Source organism: Lipophrys pholis (assembly GCF_963383615.2).
Source record: "Lipophrys pholis genome assembly, chromosome: 22".
Classification (NCBI taxonomy): domain Eukaryota; kingdom Metazoa; phylum Chordata; class Actinopteri; order Blenniiformes; family Blenniidae; genus Lipophrys; species Lipophrys pholis.
The window spans coordinates 13,050,468-13,076,668 of record NC_137644.1 but is presented as its reverse complement, the minus strand read 5'-3'; the positions used below and the strand labels follow the sequence as shown (position 1 = coordinate 13,076,668).

Below are 26,201 nucleotides of genomic sequence, written 5' to 3'. Positions count from 1 at the left end.
AGCCGCCAACAGGTGTCAGGTCTGCCCCAGAGCGTGGCGGCGGCGGCGGCGAGCATGAGTGCAGAGAGGACTCCCGTCACAATCAGGCCTTTGTGCAGTTCCGGGGTGCCAGCCGGTGTGCCCTCGTGTCCTGTTTCCCTCTAATCTTCATTTGACCTTTAGGCTCACGGCTTTTCCCGGCCAGTTTTTCCTAACTTATTTCCTTTAAGGGGATTATCTTGGAGCTACTGCATAGATGCACTCATTGACACTCACACACACACACACACACACACACACACAGAAGATATATATATGTATACGTGTCGAAGCTATTTATTAAGACGTGTCACTCTCTGTCACATTGGCGTGTTCGAGACACGAATGGCCAAATTTGACAATTTGGAAAGCGTGTTCTGTGTCTGAAGGCGGAAGAAGGAACCGAATCATGCCAATTCTGTCTTAAAGACCAAAAACACTCCGGCTCTTATTTCTTTTTTTCTTTTTTTAACCTTTAAAATGCAGCTGCAGAGTGAAAACCAAATACACACAAACATTGGAGTTAACATGAGAAAATTAAATAATTCCATAATTATTTAAGTTAAATATATATATGTGTAGATTCAATAATTTTTTTTTTTAAAAACCTCATTTTAAAATGTAAAAAAAAAATTGTGACCTTGGTCTGGATGAAAGACCAGGAAAAAAAAAGTTAATCCCAAATCATGAGCCTGCAACAGAAAGAGACAGGCAGAGAGATAAATATAATTACACACACACACACACACACACACACACACACACACACACACACACACACACACACACACACACACACACACACACACACACACACACACACACACACACACACACACACACACACACACACGGGTCATAAACCTGCCAGGCAGTTACTTGACTGTATCATTAGTACAGATGTAACATATGTTAGAGTGATCAAGGCTCAGGATCCTGCAGCTGAATATAGACGGGATAACTACATTACTGCATAGTAGAACTGCATTACTGGGATGAAGGAGCTTAAATCCATCCCTCTGAGAAGCTTTCTGACAAGAGGAACTTGTTTCTCCCTCCGTGTCACAAGAATTACAAATTATAAGTTGTGGATTCATGTGTAACTTTTATTTAAATTTTCTCCAGTTCGACAGATTTACATTCATTTAACATCTAAAATTATATGGTGAATTTAAGTAAATTGTTATCATATTAAAATATAGGCTACCGCAGTTAAACAGGTATAAAATATATATATAAAGCTGTAAAATTTAAATTGTTTGACTTCATTAATTTTTGAAGTGACAAATAATTAAAACAAATGTGAAAATATGAATTAGTAACAATGTGCAAGCCCCCACCTCTGTCTCTCTCTCTCTCTCTCTCTCTCTCTCACACACACACACACACACACACACACACATCACGAAAAGCGTGTAATTATAGAAATTTACACACAAGAAACTTTATGTATATTTTATATGTCTGAATTAAAAATGTAGTTCTTAAAAAAAAACTATTATGTTTGTTGTTTTTAAAAGTACTGATGAATTTGACAAAGGAGAAATTAAATAAAACAAATATAATTTATTTTATTAATGTCCTATTTTTATAAACATAGTTGAAATTGAAAATGAGTTTTCCCTAAGTCTCACACACACACACACACACACACACACACACACACACACACACACACACACACACACACACACACACACACACACACACACACACACACACACACACACACACACACACACACTAAATGCAATGTTCTCACATGAAACATGCTTCAATAAAAAAATTCTTCCTGCAACACAAAACTTGACGGCTGACCCAAATTCTTCCTCACATATCCAATTTTCCTCATACACACACGCACGCACACAAAGTGTAACCGAAGCACAAAACTTCCCAAACAAATCTTCCACCTTCTACTTTTCTGCTTAACAAATTCAAAGTCTTTTTTTTGGGGGGGGGGGGGGTAAATGATCAGCAACAAAGATCATTCAGTCTCACACTTCCATCATAGTTTTAGCCGCTCTGAATAATAATCAATAGCAAACACGTTTAACAAAATCTAAATTGCGCACGTTATCTAAAAAAACAACAACCAATAAACAAGTGTTTTACTTTGTAAAATGGGGCATTGTGCGATTTCAGTCCATGTGTGTGGATCATACTCAAACGCACCTGTGTCTTTGACTGAGACTGTGTGGCCATCTGTAGTGCATGCTTTGTGTGCGTGTGTGTGTGTGTGTGTGTGTGTGTGTGTGTGTGTGTGTGTGTGTGTGTGTGTGTGAATGCTCAGAGGAGGAGGCTGTGCCCTGCACTCCTTGCGAGAGGCGTGGGAACCCCATTCATCTCAGGAGCCAGGGTTCATTGTGGGGTACACAGCATCAAATGTGTCTGGGGTGTTTGGCCGCGTTTGAGTGCGAGAGTCCTGTGTGTCTGCGACAAGATGTGGTCCGATGCGCTTTATTCTCGCTTATCACGTTTCCCTCACTTTTTTTTCTCCTTTTTTTTTCCCCCCCGTGTGTTCTTTAACAACAGTCTCACAATGTGTTATCAATTTTCTCTCCAAGGAATCAGTTCGGGAATTCAAATAATTGGCGAATAACACAGAATCGGTAAACTCCATTAAAAGCGAATAAGCTGCCATTAAAACCACAAAAAAAAAAGAAACAAAAAGATAAGCGAGTGTATTTTTAATCATCTTTACAAAAAAAAAAAAAAAAAAAACCTGCTTTGGAAATTTACCAATATTACGAGGTGGAAAAAATATTTTTTGGGATGCACCGATTAATTACGCTAACGTCGGCTTCTAAGTTTTCCTGAAGTCTGTATTGAAAACTACAATGCAGCCCTCCTAAAATACTGTGCATACAGTATGTGTGTTTAAGAGTTACACAGATAACATGAGGAGGACACAGCAAGAAACAAACATCCTACATCTGAGTGCCGCTCTGTGTTCGGTTTTAGTGCTGCACCTTGTGAGCCGATTAATAATGAGAATAAGTTTTAACTCCTGAGTTTTCGCCTGACTGGAGGTCTCAGTGGATGCGGTGAGCACGGGGACCGACGTCAGGGTTTCCTGCAGGGCGACAGTGATAGAGGAGCTGGTGCCAGGCCCTGTGGTGGGAGAGTGGTGGATGAATAGGCCTGTCAAACGTAGGATGTAGGTGGGATGACTACAGCTATCTGAGATGACTCACGCTGCCTCCACTCCTACCTTTTGGTCATGGTCGACTCTGATGTGCTGAGGTGTTCAGTATAAAGCCACACACACACACACACACACACACACACACACACACACACACACACACACACACACACACACACACACACACACACACACACACACACACGCACACACACACACACACACACACACACACACACACACACACACACACACACACACGGACGATCAGTGTGGAGAAAAAGACGATATTTTCAACCTGAGATTGTTTATAAAAAACGGATAATCAAAAGATGCATGACGGCGTTGATGAAGGGTGTGGCGCATTTTTTAATTATGTGAAAAATGTGACAAATAAAAGCCCAAATTAAAGCTCGATATTCTTTTTCGTGTGTGACGCATGTGTGGAAAGAATGTTGATGAAACCTCACATTTAAATTTTCTTTTTTTTTCCAAAATAAAAAGCAAACTGCTCTTTTATAGTCACCTCTGAAATGGGATGGTATAGCTCATATTGGTCAGAATATAACCAAGAAAGTGTTTACAGCCTGTTGTGTTGCTTGTTTTTGCTGTTAAGAATGCAAAAAAATCTAAATAAGCATTTTAAAGTTGCCCCACGCGAATACAGCACTACAAACTGTATGTACAAAACGACCGTTCCAGCTTTATTACAGCTACGTGTCAATGTCGACCCGTTTTCAAATCATATACCGTCTCTGACAGACAACAAACGTCACACCGGTTCAGGAGAATCGGGTTTTAAATACAGGAATAAAGGGTGAATGACTGGGGCAGAAGAAGAGGGAGAAACGTGCTCACATAGGGACTGAGAGAGAGAGAGAGAGAGAGAGAGAGAGAGAGAGAGAGAGAGAGAGAGAGAGAGAGAGAGAGAGAGAGCGTTGTGGTGGGGCTCGGCCTTGTGTAGCAGGCCTTGTCTGGCCCTTAGCCCAACATTACACCACTAGTCCCTCTCTGCTCCCTCTGAAACCGTTTCTTTATCATACCCAGAAAAAAACTCCGGCTGGGAATCAAAACTAAAGGTCGGAGCATCGCAGGGAAGACTTTGGCTGTGTTTCGTCATAATTCAAAGTCCCATGCCATTTTCCTCCTGGTTTGCCTATATATAGTTAAGCCCTCTCTCCCCGGATAGCCCTGGAGGAAACAACACCCAGACACCACGTTTACAGACACAAGCGTGGAGAACGGGTCCAACCATGTAGCGCCCCGCATTTGTTAAGCCAAAAGATACCCTCAGCATGCGCGTATGCCTCACAAAGTAAGTATACATGCACCCAGACTCTTACCTCGACACCCACACATGCTCTCTCGACTTACCCGGTGAGACTTTGAAGCGCCTGGCAGACACCAGAGCCATCGGCTATCCGGGATGGAGCGAGAAATCTCCGACGTTCACAGTTCTGGACTCGTCGGGAGCTGCACAGTGTACGTCCACAGATCCTCTCTGTAGGGAAGGGCAGAGAAGGAGCTCGAATTCAGTCACACAGCTCTGCACTCTCTGCAAGGAGTAGGCGGGCACGCCAACGAGAGACCCATTCAGAGTCCCAGAAAGTACCAGCCTCCCTCTCTGTCTGCCTCAACGCCTTGGCTGTGTGTCTGTCTGCCCCCCAGTCTGGGATTTACCCTGACGATCCGGCTGCCTTGCCCCAAACCTGTCTCTAAGCCTCGGGTAACCAAACCCCAGCTAGCTGCTTTCTAATATTTACTAAACCACTACCTCTCTCGTCGCTCCCCTGTCTGCCACCTCCTAGTCTGAGACTGTCAGGGCCCGCCACAATGGGGAGGCCATGTGGGTTTCCCATGGAGTCGCGTGTTCCTCCCGTCTGGCAGTTAACAAGGCTTTGAATGAGGAATGTTAGCAAACAGAGCTGCTGAATGTCGGATGAATGCTAAGCCAGGCAGCCAGTCATATCACAGCACTGGCCCGGGCATATGAATAATGCAGAAGACTTGGCAGGGAGGATAGGCGGAAAGGCTCCGCCTCTCTCTGCCCCTTCCTAACTCCACCCGCCCCTCCTTCTTTTCCCCGCTCGAAACTCAAATGCCTTCACGGGAGCAAGAGAGACGAGCGAGAGGGGGAAGGAAGAGAATTCAAGATCTCTGCTGCTACTCACAAACAGTCCTGCGAGAGGAAAAGAGTTACACATGTACACATACGGAGCTGCTACAAATCCGTTCCTGAAGCACGACACTTTTTTCCTGTCGTTGGGAACATATCACACTCTTTTTTGGATTTTTGTGTCTTTTGTGTAGAATTGGCACCTGTCCCAGAAAAAGCCCCATCGCTGCTCCGCCCTCCTGCTCCCCTTTCACTGGAGACTGCCCGAGAGAGCGAGAGAGCGAGAGAGAGAGAGAGAGAGAGAGAGAGAGAGAGAGAGAGAGAAGGCAAGGGGGGCATGAGAAAGAGAGGGTGGGGCAGAAAGCCCAATAGAGGGACAGGTTTAAAGATGGAAAGGGTGAGGAAAGGTGGAGGGCAAAGTACATAAGGGCAGAGAAAAATACACGAAAATACTCAACTTGATACAAGAAACATGCAGATGTAATGCGAATAAAAAAAAAAGAGCGGGTCCAAAGATAAGCATGCAACCAACTGCTGCCTTCCTCCAAAGCCTTAATGGAGGACCCACGAGGAGAAAAAAAAACCAGGCATGGCGCGCAATCAAGCAACACAGCCTCAAGACCTTTGCAGCAAAATCACAGATTCTACCCAGTCCAGTTTATCTGTACCGGCAACCCAGGCGAAGAAGACGTGAGCGAACGCACGAGGAAACTCGTGTTCCAAGAATGTCTTCAGGAATGGCGCTGTGATCACGAAGCAGGAGTCAAGCAACGCCACTTGTTGCATGATATAGAGGAGCAGATCTTGCAGAGAGAAATGAGAGCAGGCAGAGGGTTAAAATCCTGAGACTGGGAGTAGTAAAAAATCCCTCCCTCTTTTGGCACAGACCAGCTAAAGGGGAGGGCCTGCTCTGTAGAAATAGCAGCAGAGCGTTTTTCCCCTCTTTTTTTTTTTTTTTTTTTTCCAGAGCTGCAGCGTCCTAGTCTACCCTCTCGCATGTGGCCGGGACCCAGGGAGAGAGGAGGAGGAGGAGAGCGATGGATAGAAAAAGAAGCGAGAGCAGAGAGGGGAGGGGGCGAGAGAGGGAGGGGAGAAGAGACGTGAGTGGAGGAGAACGAGCTCAGCTGATGATGAAACAGGGACGTGTGGGAGTGCGTGTGCACTACGCGTTTTCATCACTGGCACCGGTGCAACGTGCGCATGCACGGGGCAGGGTGGGGAGGCAGCCAAGGTGGCGGTAGAGAGTTTGAGGGGTGGGGGTGGGGGGGTGGGGGACACGGTGCACTTTTTCTGAAGAGGAGAGTCGTCGCAAAGACGCATTCCCGAATGATTACAGGATTCTGGGACGACGTGCAACACCTGATTCTAAGATTCTAAGATTCGAGCAAAAGATTAACAAAGTAGCTCTATTATTTATTATTTATTTTTTTCCAGAAGCTGCCGCTGCTGCGTTGAGTTTGCGAACAGCCATTTTTCTTTGACCCACGTGTCCTCTAACACAAAACTTCCAGGCGGCGAGGAAGCTCTAAATAAAGGCCAAAAAAAAAGAAAAGAAAAGAAAAGAATGGCAGGTACGATTAGTGACGAATTCTGTTTGGACCCGGGGCGTCCTTTTGCATGATCATGCTCAGGAGTTAAAAAGCTCAACGATCCGCCTTGGCACGCAATGAAAACCAGATAAGCACCTGGGTGCGACTGACCCGCCATGATTGCAACAGTGAACGCTGCTGTAAAACCGTCTAATATTTACCGCAGTGCGCCCGCTATGTGCCATCGCCAGGCCACCTTCACCCTGCTGCGAACCGCAGCAGCAGCGGCGGCGGTCCTGTGCGCGAACAAGGAGAGATCTCAGGCAGGAACCGAGCGATAAAATGGACTCTGCTGATGACTCCGCTCATGTCCCGCACCCTCCTTCCCCCCGCCGCCTCCCGTTCTGTGTCCAGCCTATTCTGTCTTGCACCCTTTCTTGTCCTGTCAGTAGCACAGTTAAAGCCTACAGTAATAAACAGCCCTGCACTGAGCGTTTCCCTCAGCCAGATACCACCCCTGCTGTCTCCCTTTATCCCTCCGTCTCTCTCTGGCTGTCTCGTGCACACCTGCTAACCTCTGCATCAGCACGCTGAAGGTTGTTTCACACCCGTCCCGGTCTCCACCCAAAACTTCCCTCCCCGAAAAAACTTTTCTCTGTGGCCAGAATGTTGCAATGCCTCGTCGCTGTTTTCAACAGATTCCCCCATGGCAAAGAAAAAAAAAAAAAAAAAAGACAACTTCCTCTCTTTTGGACACCATTCCCCTCCCCTTCAGTCTTCTCTTTCCCAAAAGGAACTCAGAACTCAACACTGGCAAAATTTCCCCCCTCTTCTCTCCCCGAAGTAGCGGCCGTACAAAAGAGAGGAAGAAAAGGGGAAATTGTCCAACAAAACGTCGGATTTCACATTGAGCAGTGCAGCTAGCTAGCCTCGATTTTAAATCTGTCGTTCTTTTCCACACGTCGCCTGACGAGGATTCACACACAGTCAAACAGATGGAAGGTGCAGAAACCTCCTCATCTTTAGTTGGTTTTTTTTTTTGGTTTTTTTTAATACAGATGTTCCTCGACTGGGGAGAAGTTGGCAAAGAAAACAGCAAGTACGAGCTGGTGAACAGCAAAACGAAGGAACATGGCCGCTTGGTTAGCTGCAGTGTGTCCTACCTCGTTGCTCTCAGTCTAGGAGGCTGGAAGAAAAGGCGTTACGCTGCTGTGTGCCTTTCTACCTCACAGGACGGACTTGGAGAAAGAGAGAAAGAGGGAGAGACAGCGAATGGGTGCACTTGTCTTGCAGAACTCTCCTCAGTTTTCCACGGGCTACAATAAAACTCTGTTTCTCTGTGTTCTGTTTCCTGCTGCACCGCCGCACGTATCACAAACACACGATGCACAAAAAGACGGAGGACGGGACAAAAAGGACTCCCGATCACTACCGGGGACAGAAATCAGGCAACCGATGGTTTCAAATGCAGTTTATCGAGATAAAAAAGTCGCTCAGGTTTCCTGATGAGAGAAAATAAAAACGGGTCGGGGACCAAACGGTTACCGGGCTGAGCCCTGTGACGTCACATCTCGCCACGTCTTTGAGCCAATTGCAAGTGCCACAAGTGCAAAATTTCACTGCAAGTGCAGGCTGACTGCACAACAAACAACGATGTAAACATAATGCACGTCGCCGCTGCAAATTGAAGACGTGTCCCCCTTGTTCTTCATCAACCAGCAGAGACACTGTTTCTGCAAGTCAGTTGTTTACCATCTAACATGTGGCAGGAATTCAAAAAACTTGGCAGGGGCCGCTGCACCGTACGTCGTGCAGAGTTCATGCGAGGATACGGCTCTGGTTTTGGCTCGGCTGCCAACTTCTGACACTGTAGCCCTCTGCGCGGCCTCGCCCCTGCAGGAGCGGCCTGCGTAATGCTGCCATTGAAGAAACTCCAACACGAACAACCTCCTTTATGACATCTTTATATGTCCACAAACACAATCTCCTCCATATATTAACAGAACCTCTTCACCTCCAGGTGAACGCCGGGCTGTGGACTGCCTTGCATAGTGTTTACTGTAATTGCGCAAAGAATTTATTAAATTGCCGACGTGTGATGCTGCCTTGATATGAACATCTGCTGCTTTGGAAGTAAAGACAGATTAGATGCCGGAAAGATCCTTTAACACCGAGTGTCTAAGTAAATCTTCCAGTGATGTACGATTCACCATGAGAACGTATCTGTGAATATCTCACAGCCAACACGAGTTTTAATGCACAATGAAGTCAATGATACAATGGTCTTATCAGACTTTTAGTGTTTTTACATCCTCGTGAGTCATCCGGACACACTATTAAAAATACACAAACATACAGAGATTAGGATTTATAGCACATACACACTGTCACGATATTCAATGACGCAAAACACAAGAAACTGCACGAATTACAACATGAACTGCAGTGAAATTAAAGCGTCTCATCTGAAGGCGTAAATAAAATACAGAAAATTAATAAATAAATAAAAACCTATGCTCAACATTTATGGTTTTTCTTTCCAGTACTATACAGGTAGTTTTGATTTATTGATTAATAAAACTTAAGCCGAGATAAATGAGCCCTCCTTTGGACCTATTGTGTTTAAAATGTCACAATGTAGGGAACTGAAAACTTTCCCCTGAATGGCGAGTAGTCACACAAGATTTCCCCTTGTTGCATGTAAAGCCTGGAAGTTACAGCTTCATCTGTACATTCCTACTGTGGTGAGCACACACACACACACACACACACACACACACACACACACACACACACACACACACACACACACACACACACACACACACACACACACACACACACACACACACACACACACACACACACTTAGACACACTTCCTCCGCTCTTCGGTGACCAGTGCGGCGGGGCCGGATCCTTCTACAAGGTGGTCTACTGAGGGGCCCCTCGGCAGCACGCGCCTCAACAACTTCTCCATTACAGCCGTGACCCTTAGGGTCAGCCTCTGAAGGGTTGTGAACAAAGGCCATGACCTCGGGGTCAGAAGTGTAACGCCGGGGGCAGGCTGGGGCCCCATGGCAAAGAGAGCGTGCTGTTTGCTTTGAAAGGTAAGGATCACTAACACAGAAGCCTAATAAGGATTAAGGGGCCATCCCCTTTGGGATGTCAGTCTGGGGCCTCATACATCAGTCTCTATTAACCTCCGTGACCCTAGGCGGCCATTATGGGGCTGCGGGTCACAGTCGCTTGCGCTGCAGAGCTGTAAAAGCTAATGCCGCATGCATCCTTGAACTTGAGTGCTGCTGATTACATGGACAAATTGTTTCAAGAGATAAACACCCTGTCAAATAGGACTCGGTCCCCTCTTTGAAGAGTTGTGTCTGTCTTTACACTTAAAGCAGGAGCATGGAGACTTCAGCTTTCAAGGAGGGCGCTTCAAGTTAGAAAGAAAAGACTTTTCCAACAGGTTAGGTGTCAGTAAAGAAACAAAGCTGGACGATGAACGCAGAGAAATAAAAAATGTGTCCAACAAAAAGGAGTAAACACTTGTCGAATTTATTTTATATGGCTTAAGAGTGAAAGCCAGAGACGCGTCGATGCAATTTCGATTGAGGCAGGTGAGAACATCTAAGAGACAAAATCACAAAATGGAGGACAGGAGGAGACAAGATGGTGGCCTGAGTGATGCAGCCACTCACACTCTGGTTAAAACCGGGGCAAACCCCCATAAAAAAAAGCTGCACCTTGTACAACATTTAAATGCAACCCTGTAAATAAAAGTGTGTTTTAAAAGCTGCACCGGGAAGCCGCAGTGAGACGACAGCGTGCGAGCTGAACATCTAAATTCCTTCAGTCTCTTTGGCTCCAACAGATACAAAGATACAAAGGTTAACCCTGCGCACACTCTCAAGGATGAAGAACAGACTGTGGCAAATTGTCGAATAATTTTACAGAAATGTCACGTCGAAGGAACTCTTTGTAAAAGTTTTTGTTTAAAATGATGCATTTCAATTGGTGCAAAGCGTGTATGTATTTTCAGATACTTCCTGCCGGAATTAGAAAAAATGAAGTGTTGCAGTATTTCATCCTCATTTTACCCCCGTGACATATGCTGAAGAAGCCAAAGATGTTAAAAAAAAAAAAAAGAAGAAGATATTATGCGCACAGTACGTCGACATCAGCATTGATAAATATGTATGAAATAAAACCTGACTATTTAGTGAATACTGAAACCATTCGGAATCTAATTTACTTCAGTAAAATAATGATTTGATCATATGAATATATCAAGATTTTTTTATGTTCTTTATCTATTAAAAATATACAATTATGTTGTTTTATTTATAATGTGTAGATTTTATTTAAAGGAAAATAACTATGATTTGAGTTTCAGATATGTCACCTACTAAGAAAAAACTAAATGTTTTTCCCTTTCCCCCGCGAAAAAAACTACACCTTCAAAAAAGGAACGTATTTTAAGCAGCATGTAATTATAATTTGAATTTCCTGCATCCTGCTGCACTGACTTTCAAAATAGATTTCCCTTCTCCCTCTCTCTCTCTCTCTCTCTCTCTCTTGCTCTCTTTTTTTTTCTTCTCAAAACTTGAGGGTGAAACACCAAAGTTGGAATGAATGTTTTATGGAACACATGTTCATCATGTACAACAATTTTTTTTTTTTTGAAGTGCATTATTTAAAATATATCATATCGATATAAAGTATCGGAAGTATAGTTTTTGCTGGCATTTTTTTAATAAATTACAAGTATCTGGGTTGAGCAATCAAAATCAAAGAGGGAAGTGTGTTCATTTGTCAGAAATACTTTTCCAATATGAAATTGATGTTCCGACAGAGACGAATTAATAAATAAAGCTGTGGAAATAAAATAAGCCGTTAAAATAATGCCCATTAATGAATTTCGGACCTTTTAGACACATTGAATCTTTGAAGAAAATCCTCTTTTTCATGGACGCATCATTTAAAACACTTAGATCTGACAGCATATGTTTAATTTTTTTTTATATTGTATTAAAACTAGCAAAGACTTTTTTCTTTCCAAAGTTACTAAGATATTTGACAAACTTAGTTTAGGAAAGTCTTGAGGGAATAAAGCTACAAAGAGACACAACGTGGTGGAAAGCTACAAGAACAACTAAAACGAAAATATAACTAAACTGTTGTGACGTGTTTTCTGAAGCCAGTTCACACTTTTCAGGGTCAATGACTGAGCACTTTGACTCAGATGTATTTATTTGACAATCATTAAGCCACTCACCTCTGAAAACCCAGCGTCTGTGTGCAAGGGAGCCTATTCGGCAGCAAGGAGAGCAAAGGTTGGAGAAGAGCAGAGACGAAATCGATCTGAGCGCGACTCGGCTCGAGACGAGCGGCCTAAAACAGCTTTTAAAACAGGCAAACGGACAGTAAATCCTAAACAAGCAGCACTCTGACGGCGTCACAGCTTGTCCTTTCTGCAGCTCTTCTTCATTAAAGTAAGGGCAGTGCTTCGGGAGAATGATCGTCCTACTTTCAGTTAACCATGAAACTCCCCTCTCTAGGTCATTTTGCAACTGTCTGGTTCATTAGGAAAGTTTGGCTTCTAATTTAGCTACCAAAATAAATCGCCCATCTTCAAGATGTAATGAGGGATTTTTATTCAGGGAATAAAGAAATGTCACTCTGACCCTTGGCAAAAAAAAAAGAAAAGAAAAAGAAAAACTCCAAAACTTTTTTCCCTTGTTTCTTTGATGTAAATTTACAGCAGAACTAATATAGACTCAATCAAGCTTGTATTCAATATTTTCACTCGCAGCATCTGCAAATGTAGACAAGACAGAAAAAGAATGTCCTAAATTCACAGTGAAGTGCTTCTCAAGGTTAAAACACTTGTGTCACTTCAGTCTGTCCCTGATTCATCATGACAAAACAAAAACAATTCACTGAAACTGTAATTAAGCCGATTAAATATATGGATAAAAGTCAAACTTTTCAGACGCTTTTCCTCTTCTACGTATGAAAATTCACGCCTCATCGCGACACACACAAGCACCTCTCATCATTCACGGATACTCACTGCTCAACATTTTGGGGTCCATCCCATGAATAAATGATCATTTTTTTTGCAGCTCTTATTAGACATCGGCTCGCGATGCGGGTCTCTGGTGTTCTCAGGGAGCAGGAGCACCTCTTAAGCACTCGGACCTGCTGTTGGCTCTAGTTTAGTGCCACGTCACAGAACCACCGCACCCTGGACGGGGCCTGTGTGGCCTAGCGTGGCCCAAATAGGAACCCTGCGCACCCGAGCCCCCTTCGGGACGGTACGCCCACATTTAATACCAGGAAGATGGCGGTAGCTGTGTCTAGTGGGAGGGGAGGTGGGGGTGGGGGGATGATGTGCAGCCATTATTTATTTTAACTCTATGACTTGTCCCTGATTTAGTCCACATCTCCTCAGTTTGAAAATAAATGAATAAATCCGACACTTGACCGAATGGCAGCATGTTCAGTCGCCCACATCCAGTTCAGCTGACTAACGGTTCAGGAACGCATCGAATGCAGCGTTCGTTGGATTTCATATTGAGCACGAGTCTGAACACACAGGCTGCAGGCCTCGCACATGCAAAGACACACACATACACACATGCACACACATGCACACACACACACACACACTGGAGTCTGGAGCTGTCCGGGTTCCACGAGGTAACAGGAGGCATATGAGTTTTTCTATGTGTGACCGACGGCATGCATTCACAAGGTTCTGAATTTAGACAATTTGTTTAATTATTTTTATTGCTGGTTTACTGAGGTTTAATGAGAAAACCATTCCCAGACCGAGAACAAGTGTGTGCATGTGTGTGTGTGTGTGTGTGTGTGTGTCTGTGTGTGATGCTTAACACTAACTCAAGGACGACCCTAGAACATGTTCAAATTGAAAGATTAAGAGTGCTAATGGGTCGGAGGATCTCCTCATTGCTGCTTTCGTTGAGTATTTATCTTTAATTGGATTTTACTGAGACGTCTCCCAGAGGGAATCGGCAGACTCATTTCTGAACTGTCCCCAGAACTTGATGCAAAACGTTCAGACAAATAACAAAAAGCCGGCATTGCACTAAACACACAAAAAAAAACCTTCAACTGTATGTAAGAATTGTTGCTGTCGAACCTGATCTTGATATTTTGTAAATTCCTAAACAAAGACCGAAAATATTTACCTGCATATTTTAACTGTTAATTCAAGTTTCTTTACTGTTATTGGCTGACCTCATTATCAACCTCAACTGTTTGTTTCGACACCGTTTCTAACTTTGATTTCTATCCGGAAACTTTTTTGTCATGAACATCACCTGAACTGTTCGTTATAGCTCCGTGTACGTTTTGTTCTAAAGTCATATTCCAACATTTCTACACGTATCGCTCATCTGAAAAGACTCGCAGGCACGAAATGTGCGCTAAGATATCAAACGTGCCTGAAATGATGAAACCGCTCAACAATACTTTGAATCCACCGTTGTTTTTGTTGTAAAAAAGTATTGACTCACTGGTGTCTGTTGCAGTGTTGCTGTCGACTGAGAGGGAAGGAGACGCTGGCTCTCAGGGGTTAAGATGCTAGCAGTCATGTGCCTGTCGGCTGCAACAAAAGCCTGCCTATGTAGGGTGCATACAGATGGAGTGAGTTCCTTTGTGTGCAGCGTTTCACACGTCGCAGCCTCGGAGCTGCCAGGTCTGGCTCTCTGGGCCTGGCTGCAGGCCTAGCTCCAAGCTTGTAGCACCTGACGCTGGGCTCTCGCCTCGCTTTTTCTTTGCCCGGGACCCGGTTGCAGCGAGTTTCCGGACATAATGGGGACGGCAGTGCAAATAGTGGGTCACACGGCTCAAACACAAACAATCGACAACAAAAATACGGCGGAGCGCAGCGCAGCGCTGCACTCGCGCGGGCTCGGGTCGGCACGGCAGCGGCGCTGCGAGATGCGGCTCCCGCTCGGGTCCGCCATGAAATATTTGACTTTGCTCTCCTCCGCTGTCTGTCAAACGTCCCAGCGAAATAATCTCGGACGCTACTCAGAAAGTGCTGGCGTGTGTCTCAATCATGAGTACAGTTGTGCGTGATGTGTACATACGTTTTAAATCCTACTATATACACGGTGTCTGCGTATGTCGGTCTTCCCTTCTATATTTATGCTTTGTGCGCCAACTCACTAAGGGGAGTTCCTTATCGAGTGCACGTTAGTGTGTACGGTGATTAAACTAATTAATGCCCGGAACAAGAAAATGACTCATTTGCCCTCTGACTTGGATATAAAGGGAGCAGAGCGTTCAGTTGCTACGCAGACTGTACCTACGCTAACACATGTAAACACATTTTAAACAGAAAGGAGTTTGACGCTGACGTAAGAATGTGCATCTATAATGCAGAATTACAAAGGAAGTGTGAGTTATACCCATGTTTGACCTTGAGCAAGGCATTGATTCACTCAGCCATGAAATCTTTAAGTATGTAGACTCCAATTGAAACCTGCATCAACATTGATCTGCACTCAACGAGACTTTATCAAATATGTAAAGAGCTAAGCTCACTACTTGCTCTAAGATCATATTTCTTTTTTTTGAGGTTTTTCAAATAATCATGTCGTCGGTAGAGAAAGATCATTCACTGTGCTGTTGATCTTGGATGCCGAGAAGCCCCAAGTGAGCCACATGAGCGAAAGAGGCTACGCTCGGTAGAAAATATTCCCATAAAAAAAAAAAAAAAGAGTCAATTTAGCTACCCGTCCAAAAATCACAATAAATCTTTAATGAGACATTTCTCTTTCCTCTCTAAAATGTTCCCCTTCAAAAAGGCCCACTGGCTCAGGAACAACAGCTTTGCAACACTGGGACCAACACTGGCTTCAATGGTTTAGTAAAAAAGTACCTCCGTACAAATTAGCAAGCAATTTACTTTAGACATGTGAAATCATTTTAACGTGCCACACTGGGAGCTTTATATGAATATTAACATGTATAAGAAACAGACATCTGCTTTAAAGATTATTTCTAAGCTGGAAGTCACTGAATTGAAAAATTACACGTTAACAGGCTCGACATATTTAAGCCAACAGCCTCCATTAGTTTCCATTGGGAATCTGACAAACCTACAAGGTCTTGTTTGTTTCTAGAGACAGAGAGAAGAAGTTGTTTTTTTTCCTGTAATGACACAAGTTTTTTAAAAGAAGAGAAGAAAAAGAACTGAAAGCCGATCGAACAAAGTGATACTTTTTTTTTTCTCTTTATAAATGGCACAATGGTCATTTCTGCTGCCATCACACTTGTGAAGTGTGCAGTGAGGCTGGTGAGGTGCAATTAGCCCCCACATATCATCATGCATTGTTCTACACCAAGTTCGAATTTTTTTTTATTAAGAGTGTAAACACTCTGGATGCAAAACTTTGTGTTAGTTAGTGTGTGTGTGTGTTTGTGTGTGTGTGTGGTGAAAGAAAGTCTGTACTCTTTTTCTTTTTTTTCCCCCTTTCAGACACACAAAACAAACCCCCTCTGTCACTCAAATAAGTTGCATGTTAATTAAACTTTTGTCACCACAGCATGGAGAGTTTCTGTTTTCTCACCCTGCTATCACCAATTAAACACACATGCATAAACACACACACACACACGTATAGGAACCACATGCTTGAGAGTTACATACAACCAGGATACGCCGGCTGGGGTGCCTGACAACCCCAGCGATGAAGGAGATGTGAGGGAGGGAGTGAGAAGAAAAAAAAAAAAGTTACCCTAGCGTGTTAGTTTTCTGCCAGGGAGTCCCTATTGACCTGTTAAACCTTTGTGACTGGAACAAATGCAAATGGCGCTGACTTGTTCACACAAAATACTAAAGGCCCATTCAAATGAGGCCCCGGGCCACAATGCAGCAGAGGCTGAACGCTCTGTGGAGGCTGGGCTGCCCCCAGACTGAGAGGGGGAGAGAGAGAGAGAGAGAGAGAGAGAGAGAGAGAGAGAGAGAGAGAGAGAGAGAGAGAGAGAGAGATCCTTTTGGCCACTGCAGAGTTCATTCTGGTTGTCTGGTGGAGAGCAATCATCCACTCTGATTACTTCTCCTTCATGAACACAGACACGCACAAGATAAAGTTACCTTACACCTCTCCTGTAATTCGGCCCTCTGGAAATCACAAACACTGTTGCACTGCGCCGAACTTTACCCCATAATTACCTCGTACGCAATGATTTGTAATTGGATGCTCGTGGACCTGAACTCGTTCTGTTATCAAGTATGACACCAGTCACGCCTGATATGCAGACACGGCCTAATTAGCATGAGCTTTTGCAGTGATAGTCATTGTGTACCTGCCACTAATATCACATTCAAAAGCGAGATGAGATCCAGAGGAACACATTATAAGTGAAGAGAGAATAAATAATGTGAATAACAACATCAGACTGCAGCTAATCAATTGATTATTCCTGATACTGGGGAGACAAATAACCTCATTAGTGAAAGCGCTAAATAAATAAATAAATAAATAAATAAATAAATAAATAAATAAATAAATAAATAAATAAATAAATAAAGTGAGGTCTATCCATGGCTTCACGTGCACGTCAAAAATATTTCAAGTGTGACTGCGGTGTTTACGAGTCACAGAAATGGAAAGGAGCCAGACAACCCAACGGAGGATTTCCATAATCACTGTCTCAGCTTTTCAAACTGAGATACGAGATTTCCATGAGTCAACCGACAACTGGGTTAACTGGGTTACAAAAACAAAATATTCTTACAAATAAACGAGACAGTGATGCTAAAAAACGAGTGCAGCCAGAGCGCTGTGGGAGGCTTGGAATGAAACATCTTTAAAGACTATACTTGACGTTTTACAATCTTCACTGTAACTATTGTCAGAGCCTGGTGTGTCTAATGTCAGTTTAGTCTGCGATATGTATATTTCTAGTGCTGATAACTAGAATATCTGATTATATTTTTAAGCCCGTCAATGAAAGATGACGTACTGCGTGGAGGATCATTCATTGTCCGACTGTAAATTTGATACTCTTGACAAATCTCCATGTGATACTGAAGGAAGAAGCCTTTTCAAGGAAGGTAGCGGGGATTCAAGAGCTTTCTGGTTCCATCTCCGTCCCTCTGAAGAGAGATCAGTAGGAGCCTGGGGATGAGGCTCCCGAGCACATCTGGACAACACCTGTCCGGAGGGGAGGCTGCCTACTGGACCTCGAGCTGGAGTCGTCAAATGAAGGGTTTCTTCGCAAAGATAGGATGTGGTGGGAAGTGGACCAAACGCTCAAAACTTACAGTGTCCACCCACTAAATCCAATCCGCTGTCAATGTGTGCAAACTTAACGAAGAAACAAGTTTGGTTTTTTTCCCCCCTTCTATAATTGGCTGCAGTCCTCTCACATCATATAATTTATATGTATTTATACACCTCCTAAAACACACTGTATCTGCTTTCATAAATTACACCATGACTCACTGGCATCTGACTTGTGCGCTTTGACTTACACTTAATAAATTTAAAGTGAGCAATAGTAATCTGCATCATAAAAACAAGGCTTCAATGATCGGATGATTGATATGCAGTTAAAAAAAAAAAGAAGAAGAAGAAGAAAAGAAGTTTCAGTTCCACGTTTCCCAATTTTAGATGTTTATAAATCTACTTTTAAATAAATGTGCGTACCAAAATGTTGTTGTATTTTTTAATTCAACAATGAGTGGGCATGTTGAAATTGTTTAGCGTAAATGTTTCAAGTGTAAATGTTTCATTGAATATCTTAGGCCTGTTGTATATGGAGTCACACCTGCAGAGGTCACACATGAGCTGCGCTGCAGTCAGACAGCACAGTGTCGTTTTCAGAGCAGAGCAGAGCAGAGCAGAGCAGAGCAGAGCAGCACAGGCAGAACCAAACAACACAAAACGCTTTCAGGCAACATTATTTACAAATACTTCTCAGGAGCAATAGAAGTTACTTTTTGGGAAGGGAGTTACTTGACATTTGAAAATGTTTTTTTCTTTATTTTATCAAGCATTTCTTAGCTTTAGGTTGTAATAACTGTATACTGTACTCTTTCACAACATATTCTGCCTAATGCTTTACTTAATTTCAATTTTATATATAAATATTTTATTTTTTTACTTTTCCCCCCGTGCAAACTCTATGCCAGAATTACTAGTCATTTTAATTGGCAGTTTAATTTTTTTACATATATATATATTCCAACACATCATCATCTATAATCAGACACTATTCAATTTAGAAGTTTTAAATATATTCCACCACTTCAACACTGCACTGAGTGAAGCAGACAGATCAACATGAACCGAAAAGGAGTCCAAGCAGAATGTCACAGGAAAATACCAACTGAGCTAAAATATCATGACCCCCCCCCCCCAAAGAAAGCTGTCCCACTTATTGTGAATAAAGCAACTTCTAATGCATCATGCATCATTCACAGCCGCAGATAGTTATTAATTCTTCTATTGAAGTTCCTAATGTTTGCAGAAGTACAGAAGTTGTTTTGTTTAATAAAGAAAATATCAAAAACTATGTGAGAAACATAAACATTTTTTAATTTAATGTGAAATCGAGGCCGCAAAAAGGAGCACTCCGGGGTTGGATACATAATTCAGAAGAAGCTCTAATCGCTGTGGCTTCAACAGAGCACACTGTGTATGTTTGACACTCTGGTGCGCAGGCAGCATACTGCTTTCCCATTTAAAACAAGATAAAACAAGACAAACGAGATTAGGAGGAACATCGAGTTTTAGTGGCGACGTGTCTGGAGTGAACCCGCTGAACTCTCTGGAGTTTAACATTGATCTCACAGCAGTGAAATCACACGGTACCACCAAACTCCACCCCATGCAAGTTACGACAAACTACTACCAACAAGAATTTATTGAAGACAAGCGTGTGTATTCCAACAGCCAGGTGTTTTTGTCCGGAGAGGTTTCCATTCAGTGACTTTCAGAGTTGACACACACAGAGGCGACCGCGACAGTCGGGCTTCGAAGAATTAGAAGACAAAAGCATCGTCCGCAGTCCTCAACAAGTTGCACCTTTATACTGCAGGTGCATATTCTAAACTATTCTTCCTGTGAATCACCACATCTGCACTCGGCGAGCACGGAACGTCTCGTATCCAGCACACTTCATTGAAAAACCACATTTCCAAACAGCATCGATTCCATGAGAGTGGAAAAAAAAAAATAAAATAAAAAAAAGTTCACATTTTACGAGGAGTGACCGTGTTGTTCGGATCGACTTCACGGAATGGGAATAGAAAATCACTAAATTATCATGCAACATGTTTGTTTATTCCCGGAGAGTCTCATTACATAAAATCCACAATGATCAAATCCCCTCAAAGTGTTCCTCTCAGGGGTGCAGGCGTGCTCGTCTCTCCCTCGCTGGAAGAGGCCGTGTGAGCCATGTTGCTGGACACATTCTGGCTCAAATCTGACTCTTGCTTATTTATGGTCTATTAAAACTTTATTTGCTTGCATTGTGACGTTAGGCAGAGACAGTTCAGTTCGAGCGTCGCTGTACTTTCTGTCTCAACTGCAGTTTCGCATCGGAAGAGGGGCGATGCCCAGAAAGTGTATTTGAATTATAATCAGCAAGTTATTAAAATGGGATTTGAAAGTCACCCCTAATTACTTTTTGATTACATTTTTAAAATTTTTTTTTTTTTTCAGTTTGTCTATAAAATAATAAAACGTTGGACACACATTTAAAAAAATTAAGCGAAGTTGTTTAAGCGTGTGTGCTCACCTGCTTCGTAGCCTCGGGACCCTTATCTTCCCCACACGTAGTCCACTGCACCAAAAGACAAAACAAGAGAAGAAGAAGAAGAAACAAAAGAGAGTGAAAATCCACATCAGCACCATTGAAGCAGCACAGCTCAGTAGTTCTAACCTCCACTGTGAAAACTGATGGGAGATCAGTGATTGATTAGGACGCGTGGTGCAGGGTTTTGTTGCGTGCTGTTCTCAGTGTGTGCCAGCACAAGCTGGGAACAGGACATTCTTACTGGAACATTTCTGCTGTTACAAGTCGTTGCTGTTGGGCAAACGATCGGCTCGGATTTATTCATTCTTCTTCTTTTTTTTTTATGCCGTTCAACCATAAGTTTTGTTTTTAATCGCGTAATTACGATCCATATTTTTTTCACGTCGAAAACAGACATCTCCATGACGCTTTTTTCTCAACTCAAAACAAAAAAGAAATAAATATTGATTGTGTCTTGGGCTCTGTACAGGACAGACGCATGTTCTCCGAGTGGCTCTATAATCACCAAATAAATGCCAGAATTATAAAAAAAAAAAAAGTTAAAAAGACACACCAAAAATTAAGCGTGAGGCTCGGGCCACTCTGATATCACATGAGAAGCACAGTTCATTAAAACCCAGAGTCCATCTTCCATTATTGTTCCTTGCCAAGCACGTATCATCCATGTACTTCTCTATCTTGCTGCAGCAGCAGTGTGTCTCACAACGATCCCAGTTCAATCTTGCACACATCCGGCCGAAGCAGTTAAAAATTTTTTGCAAACACATGAAAGAGGCTGAGTAGGGGGTTTCAGTTAATATCTGGTTTTATTTCATTTCCCTCAACCCCCCCAAAAAAAAAAAATTTAATCTTGCTTTGCCGCAATATGTACATGAAACCTTGAAGATGAGATTATCTACAATTAGGGTTTAGGTCATGCTGCTTCAACGTTTCTGACGTTTGCCTGGGTCTCAGTTTGGTTCTTGAGAAAAAAGAAAAAAAAAATGTTTAAAACAGATTTGAACTCGGTGAACTTAAAACTGATTGATTTCACATAACGTTTCAAAAACGATTACAGCTTTTTGACGTCAGCATTGTGATGCACGCTGCCAGCGTTCAGTCATGTCTGGTCATTAGAATCCAGGCTGTGTCCAGGGATTTAACGGAATAGTTCAGGCAATTCGTCACTCGCCCAAGAAGAGTTTTATCAGCTCGTTTGAGCTCTTGTTCTTTTGAGTGTTATCACAGCTTGCAGAAACACAAAGAGTTTGAGAATCCGCCGCAGAGTCCTGCACACTGGCCTTAATAAAGCCAGTTTGTGTAGGTGTTTTTATGATCGCTTTGCTCTTCCAAAGTGCACAACGCAGGCAGCCTCTTTTCCAGCTTTGGGTATGTTAAACCGAACCGGAAGAACCTGCACTGCTCCCCACAGAGCCCTGCTTCATTTGCTTTCCAACATCAAGCCCTCACACGGAACCCCCCCACCCCCACCCACCCGCCCCCCGAATCAAATCTTCTCACAGGACTTGTGAACTCTCCATAAACCCACCGATTCCCTCCAGAGTGGTTGCTGTCTATCCGACATCCAAGGAATTTCAAAAAAACAGAATAGGGGGAAAGAAAAGGCTGAAATAGACAAAAAGGTATAGAGAATACAGAATGAAAGAAGAGAGAGGAAGAGTAAAGAGGGGGTAGGGGGGAGAGCGAGAGAGAGAGAGAGAGAGAGAGAGAGAGAGAGTGAGAGAGAGAGAATAGCAGGCCAGATTGCACTGTTGAATCAATGCAGTGGCCTGGTCTCCCTTTTTTTTTTTTTCTAGTTCCACTCTTTTTTTCTCTTTTTTTTTTCTCTCTCACTCAAATGATTCACAGTGGAAAGAAAAGGCCTTTTCCCTGTCCTCAGTTGAACTCCACATCAGCTTCCTGTTAGAAAAGCAGGGAGGAAACACCCAGAGCAACACACGCGTGTGCACGCACGCACGCACGCGCGCGCGCACACACACACACACACACACACACACACACACACACACACACACACACACACACACACACACACACACACACACACACACACACACACACACACACACACACACACACACACACACACAAACACACACACACAAAACACACACACAGAGGAAGGCCTTCACTAGTGGATTCTTAGCTGCCAGAGAAATTGGGTCAAGCACTTAAATGCCCTGCAGAGAGATGCAGAGATATAAAAAAGTGAAGTGCTTGGTGGGGACAGCAAAGAGCACATCGGGGAGACAAACACGTACGCAAACAATCGCCTGTTGCACTGAGAAATGCACATACGGTGCGGGGCTACGCTGTCAGCTCATAGCGCGCCACATTATTAATACAGAAGACAACTGAAATAATCAGTGACAGGCGCCCACCTAATGTTAATACAGCATCCATCTGTGCGGATTAGAACATGACAAGGTGGCTCTGTCGCACACAATAAAATAGACAAGATATTTAAAACAGGCGAGGCGAAACACCTCCTAAATCCCGGAGAAAACTGAAGCGGTACGTGCATGCGTTCACAAAACACCAAATGACCTGATTAGAGAGTGACGGGGCTCTCTGTGTGCCTCGGCGCAGCTAAATACAGGATGGGACAGCATGCTGCAGTATCAGCCACGCACGCCAAAAATCCCCCCCCCGCACGCCAACTCCGCCGCCTACCACCCTCTGACCTGAAATGCCCTTAAAGAAACAACACGCCGCATTCATCATTGCATCCAATCAACTATTCATAGAAAGGCCGGATTGCGCTCGGCCTGATCTCGCCGTTTAGGGTTTCAATCAATTGCGTGAGATATGAGAGTGCGGCAGGGTGTGTGGGAGGGAGGCTGGAGCTCTGCTTGAAAGCAAATGAGAGAAGATTTCTGGGTGAATCCAAGCCTACGTCTCCTCTCTTGTGTTGGCCGCTGCACAGAATGGCCCACAATGAGAGTCTGAGCTTTCATGGTGGCAGCCCAAATCAGAAGATAATCACGCCAATTTTCACTCGGCAGCCATGTGTGCTCTCCTGTCCCACTGACTCAGTGCAGAAATGAGCCGCAGTCCATTGTCTGCGGCCCACCTGTGTTTCTGATCAATTTTCTTCAAGGCACCAAGGGAGTTTTCATGTTTACAGCAATTATTGTGCTTTATAGCCATTTATTATCACTGGATCACGTAAAAACACTCTGTTTGCAAAATGTGCGGCGAGACCAAAAAGGTCGCCATGACCCAGCTTGTATTTCAGCTGCAGACGCTTCTGTTCCTTCTTTCCAGTGAAAGAGTTTAGAGACCGAAACATGGAGAAAATGTGGCAGTGGCACATGTTTCTGTTAGCGAATGCCGATCTCCAAGAGAAACACTGCTGCACTGTGATTCCCACCGATACTCCAGTGTGAGCACAAACCTTAAACCTTATACAGAAGCCTTGGGAGCACGTGCAGAAAACAAACACAAGGCAAAGCACATAGCCAGATGTGCAGGATTTCAATACAACCCCCCCCCCCCCCCCCAAAAAAAACCCATCCAAATACCACCTAATAAAGTTAATTTTTATGCCACTCTAAAACTTTGGACTTGTGGTGAGTGTAAGGTGCGTAGGGCGGCACTACTGGTGTGCGACAAGTTGAGGTCATCTTTGGCATGCATGATAAGTAACGCAAAATTATGAGGGAAGGTCACAAATACCGACTGAAATGCTGTGAAACAACCAGTTACGATTATAATTAGAAATTATAATTTCCCTGCAAAACATTTAGTGCACAAATTACCTGCAAAGTTGCTTTACTTGCTTGGAATGAAATTCACATTTTTTATATGCAATATTATCATATAAACTAATTTTAGCCAAAAAGCTTAAAGCCCTTGGATTCAGTTGTGTGACATGATCTGTCCTACCTGATGAATGTGCAGCACCTGTTAAGGCTGTCGGTGCCCACGTTCACATTAAATACCACATAAATCCAAATGCACCTCAGTTTGAGAATCTCACCGGAATTCCAAGTTTATTTTTATGAAACCTGTTCTAAAAATAAATTTGCACTATATAACCAAGCCGCAGCTGACTTGGATTTCAATGAATTAATTTCATGTAAAACTTCTCAGAGGGGAAACCACATGTGACGCATCGCGGGAAACCACACAGCTCGAGCATATACTGTATATCTTACATAGACTGATTACCTTTCATGTAATTAAATACCAATTTGAACTGAAATCCGACAAACTGCTCACATGAAGATGTGAGGTTTTCCTCCGGATGGACGTGATCCTGCCGGCTGCCTATCTCTGCCTGCATCGAGGACAACAAAGGGGAAGATTATGCCTCTCCGGCGAAGGGAAACTAGGGCACGAATAGGCGACCTCTTTTCTTGCATTACGAGGGAGAATTTACAGTCTAACGACCTACAAAGTGAGAATTGATTTTTTTTTTTTTTACGTGTCGATCTATGCAGGTCCAATATATATAAATATGTATATACATTTTTTTTTTTTTTTGCCTGACTATTAAAAGTTTACCAGGAGGATTCTCAGAACAGTCATAACAGTGTCACTGACCCAATCCGAGTCAAACAGTCCAACTACGCACTGGGAGCGAACGTAAACACCTAACCGACACACAAACACACAAACAAACAAACAACCGGCGGATCTGATTACGCACCGATCAAGTTCAAGTCAATGGTCTCGTCCTCCGGGGGCGTCCGACTGCCTGTCCGCCTGGTTTTATACTTCCCAGAACCCGGCGGCGGCGCGTCTCCTATTGTGCGTCTGCACGCAAAAAGAGCAGACAACAATAAACCACGAGGTGACAACATTCGGAGCTGGTGAAAAGTCGTCATGCTGGGGAGGTTGAGAGCCGATCCCGGTAATGAAAGTGTACCGTACCCCCCCCTCCTCCCTCCTCCCTCCTCCGCCTCCTCCTCCTCCTCCTCCTCCTCCTCGTCTCTCCTCGATCGCTCCTCTCGCCCCGGCCGTCCTGCCCGGTTCAGCGGGGACACAGACGCTCAGACGCAGGGTGCAGACTGCGCCGCCGCCGTGCGTCCCGCGCCGCCGCCGATCAACCAGATGCGTCAAGTTCAGCTGAGGTGAAACGCCGGTTATACAACCAGCCCGGTGTGTGCGTGCGTGCGTGTGTGTGTGTGTGTGTGTGTGTGTGTGTGTGTGTGTGTGTGTGTGTGTGTGTGTGTGTGTGTGTGTGTGTGTGCGGGGCTTTGCGCGATCCGGTGGCTTATTTCATGTCTTCTCCAAATGCAGGGAGGTAGAATAAAAAAAACAAACCCAAAAAAAAAAAACTAAGAATATCAGCAGAAACTACTAGGATGGTAACCCCCCCCCCTTCTCCTCGAGCTCGTCCTGCCCCCTAAAAAAAAACCAAAAAACAACTGCTTTTGTGATTTTACCTGAAAAAGTTGGTTTAAAAAAATGTATTAGCATTTCAGCTTTATTTTTTTTATTTCTTTTAAGGCTGCAGAGTAGCGATAATTCTTCAAGCGCGGTCGTGATATTAAAGGAATAACACAACACTTTCACGAAAGGTAAATAAAAATCAAATGAAGCAAGACACACTCACTATGAAGTCACATATTTAACCT

General features: G+C 43.7%; 1 long non-coding RNA gene across 1 annotated transcript; it reads right to left on the bottom strand.

The window, feature by feature from the left end:
- Positions 1-3,657: 3,657 nt before the first annotated feature.
- LOC308127490 lies at positions 3,658-25,550 on the bottom strand. Its single transcript, XR_013936510.1, has 3 exons — positions 25,271-25,550; positions 20,599-20,643; positions 3,658-4,667 (listed from the first exon to the last, which is right to left on the bottom strand). It is a non-coding gene; the product is annotated as an uncharacterized lncRNA (long non-coding RNA).
- Between the last annotated feature and the right edge of the window lie 651 nt (positions 25,551-26,201).